Source organism: Triticum dicoccoides, chromosome 6A (genome assembly GCF_002162155.2).
Source record: "Triticum dicoccoides isolate Atlit2015 ecotype Zavitan chromosome 6A, WEW_v2.0, whole genome shotgun sequence".
NCBI classification, from domain to species: Eukaryota; Viridiplantae; Streptophyta; class Magnoliopsida; order Poales; family Poaceae; genus Triticum; species Triticum dicoccoides.
The window spans coordinates 54,438,432-54,442,505 of record NC_041390.1 but is presented as its reverse complement, the minus strand read 5'-3'; the positions used below and the strand labels follow the sequence as shown (position 1 = coordinate 54,442,505).

The 4,074-nt window shown below is 53.0% G+C and overlaps 1 pseudogene; it reads left to right on the top strand.

The window, feature by feature from the left end:
* The first annotated feature begins 1,669 nt into the window (after positions 1-1,669).
* Positions 1,670-4,074, top strand: part of LOC119315635 — a 44,813-nt pseudogene continuing 42,408 nt past the window's right edge.

Here is a 4,074-nt window from a genome sequence, read left to right as displayed (position 1 = left end):
AAATATCCCAGCGCCAGCAGAAGCTTTCCTGCTGTCGGTTTGCAGCAAAATTCACAGTACCATCGCCACCGCAAAAAAGATCTAGAAAAGCAATAAAATCCTCAATGTTTGGTTGAAGCAAAAACATTATAAAGTTCCAGCAAAAAAGGACATCGGTGCCAGCAAAATCAATCTCAGCAGGAGAACTTCCATGGTCGATTGTAGCAAAAAAAAAAGCTAGTTCTAGCAAAAATAAATGCCGCTTCCAGCAAAAATAACAGCAGGAAGACTCCCATTGATTCGATTGTAGCAAACAAAGAAAATGATTGTAGCAAAAAGAATTACTAGTTCCAGGAAACAAACACTTGTTCCAGCAAAGCCAGATCCGGCAATCCAGATCACCCGTTACACCTCGTCGTCGCCGCCCCCTCCATTAGCTTGTACTACACAGTTGTAGCTCGTCGTCGGGTGCATCGCATTATGCAGCTCGACCAACGGGCGGTTGCAGCTCCTGGAACCGCCCTTTGTAGCTAGCTATCTGGCGGCCGTCACTGGATGCAGCTCGACCATGCCTCGATTGTAGCTCCGCTAGCCAGGGGTTGCAGCTCCCCATTCTGCCGGTTGCATCACGTAGTGGCACCATCGCAGCCTGTGGCCTGTTGTGCCGCCCCTCCGCCTCTCAATATCTTGGTGTAGGCCAGCTCCCCTCCACCTCCCACTCTCGTAACTCTGCCCGGCCCCCTAAAAAACCAGCTTGTGGATGCCTGGTATGGAACTAGAGCACAACAGCTCAAGTCGGACGGTGGATGGACTTTTCTGGTGAGACGTCTTCGTGATGAGGAAGAAGATGTTGGAAGAAAGGGAGTAGATAGATAAGGAGGGGAAGGAATAAAAAACTGATGGGAGGTAGTGCTAGTTGGGTCACGGGGACATGTGGCTAGCGTGGCCCCATGCACTTGCGTCACTAGCGAGCCGCGACCGGCCGAGCGTTCACCTTTCAGCAAACTCATGCTGAAGTGCTCTTGTGTGATAATTTCATTATGTGTGAAATTTTGCACAAAGAAATTATGTGTTAAATTTCAGCATTATTTGCAGTAATCTCAGCAAATTTGTGCAATTATATGCACTATATTGCATCCTTGGCACAAGTGAACACATGCACGTACTGACTGTCAAACCAGCTCTATGTGTGGTGGGGAACCAATAATCCAAAGTCGGAATGGAGTTAGTAGCGGAACAAGTTATCTTCTCCTGATTTGAGCCAAGCGCTCTAAGTGTCGGTTGACCTACCACGCTTACATTATGAAGCAATGTACTCCCTCCGTCCTTTGAAGAGTGTACTTTCAACTTTGTTGGAAAGTCGAACGTTTTTATGTTTGACCGTATTTACACAATAATATGTTAACATTTATGACATCAAAGTAGTAGAATTAGATTCATGATAAAGTATATTTTTACCACATATCTATTTGATTTCACAAATATTGCTATATTTTTGCACAAACTCGGTCAAACTATGAGATAGTTTAACCCTCTAACAAAGTTGGAAGTACACTTTTTAAAGAATTGAGGGAGTAGCTCCCTGTACGGGCGTTGAGCCCGTCCTGTAAGATTTTTTTTTCTATATAAACACCACTGACAGGAGCAGAGCTGCAAGCAGGTTCTTACTGATTTCCAATAGGAACAATATATGGAGTCTTTGCTTTCAATACTTGCTTATGCCGCCTTCTTCTTCCTTGTCCTAGCCGTGTTCCGACGCATCTGCCGGCGCCGTGCGCCGGCGCGGGTGATCCCTCAGCCGATCATCGAGATCAGCGATGATGCCGTCACCAGGCGCGCACTGGTTGAGTACGCCGACGCTTTCTCCAACCGCCCAATGTCCATGTTCCGCATCCCTATCGTCAAAGGTCACCGCCGCTGACGGAGCGACAACATAATCTCCGTGCCATACGGCCCGCTCTGGCGCACCCTGCGGTGCAACCTCGCCGCGGAGACCATCCACCCCACGCGCTACGCTTCCTATGCGCCGCTGCGACGGGCGGCCATCGACGACATCGTCGCTAGCGTCCAGTCAGCCGCAAGCAAGGGCAGGGGGGTGGTCGTCCGCGACGGCCTCTATGCCGCCGCCTTCTCCATGATTGCACGCATGTGCTTTGGAGACGGCCTGGTCGACGAGGCCGACGTGCGGGCCATGCAGTGCGATTTCCGGGAGTTCATCCTCGCCGCCGTGGAATCCACCTCCACGTGCGAGTCTAAGCTCTTGGGCTACTAGAGGCGACGGCAAAGAGAAAGAGATCCTGTCGCCTTGCGCCACCGGCTGGCCGAGCTTTTCCTCCCTCTCATCGAGGAGGCACGGCGGCAGTCTTCACGATTTTGCGACGGCAAGGCCCATTCATACGTCGATTCGCTCATCCATCTCCGCGTTCCAGACGAGGACGACGACAATGACGAGCGTCTCTGCCGAGCCCTCACGGAAGACGAGATGGTGAGTCTCGTGTTAGAATTCCTCGGCGCCGGCACGGAGACCGTTGTGGCTTGCGTCGAGTGGACCCTCGCTCACCTAGTCACCCGGCCGGAGATCCAGAACAAACTGCGTCGCGAGGCCATCATCAACATCAAGTACGACGGTGACAACAAGTATCCCTCCGAGGACGAGGAGAGAGAAATACTCCACCGCGGCATGGCGCCGTACCTCCACGCCGTGGTGCTCGAGAGCCTCCGCATGCACCTACCGACGCCGTTCGTCATGCGCGACATCCGCGCTGAGGGAGGAGTGGTCGGCCAAACGGCCATGCCGGCCGGCGGTTTGCGCGTGCACTTCGTCTTGGGGGACATCGGGAGGGACCCCAAAACATGGACGGATCCCGACGAGTTCCGGCCGGAGAGGTTCCTTGCCGTAGGAGAGGGAGAGGCCGTTGGGCCTCCGCTGGGGCCCAAGGAGATCAAGATATGATGCCGTTCGGCACACTACCGGAAAACGGGCCTACCCCGACGGCCAAACCTATGCCTACAGCTCCCGTCGGCCTAGTTAGAGATATACTGACAGCCCAGTCTTGGCCGTCGGCTTAGCCAGGCCGTCGGGTTATACGGATCTATGCCGACGGCCGCCGTCGGCACAGAACGGCCGTCGACCTAGGCACAGACATGCTGACAGCAGCCGTCGGCATACATCAGCCGTCGGTATACATGTGGGCCCGTCGACCCCGCCCATGACTAGCGGCTAACGCCGTCAAACCTATGTCGACAGTCAGGACGGGCGACCGTCGGCATATCTCCGCATGCCACGTCACCGATCCGCGGCGTAGGTATGCTGACGGCAGCCGTCGCCATAGGTGCCACATCACCGATCCGTGGCACGGCGCCCACCAGAACCCTGCCGTCTATGCCGACGGCAATGCCGTCGGCATAGATATTTTTTTCATATGTTTTTATGTTTTTTACATATGTTTTTATGCTTTTTTTAAAATATGTTTTCATGCTTTTTTATATATTATATGAATATATATGTAGTTTGTATTTTTTTCCATATATTATGAATATATATATATATATATTGTATTTTTTTCGAGCACATTAATAATGTGCCGTCATGTTCTTTTGAATATAGGTCCTTATATTTTATTAAAATAAAAAACACCTATACAACAGAAGTTGAGTGGCGGTTGCAAACGACCGGCACCCGTCTCCGGAGTGTGACCCCCTCACGTCCGCGGTGTGCCCCCCTCACGGACGGCGCCGCCGCCAGCATCTGGAGGGCGGAAACAGCCGCATCGGGTCTATACGGAGGGGACGTTGCTCCCAAGTGTTTCTATGGGATGACCTACCACAACCGGGTGGTGTTGTGGCATGTTCGAAGAGGCGGCACGCGTCTCCGGGGCGTGGCCCCCCTAACAGACGGCGCCGCCGCCGGCACCTGGAGGGGGAAAACAGACGCATCGGGTCTACACGGAGGGGATGTAGCTGTCGGTTTGGCCCGGATGTTGCTTCCAGGTGTCCCTCTGAGCTGAACTGACACAACCGGGTGGAGAGGTCCACTGTTCAAAGCCCGTACGTGGAAAGTCAAAGGGCTAGATCGCGTGGTCAACCGCTCCAGGG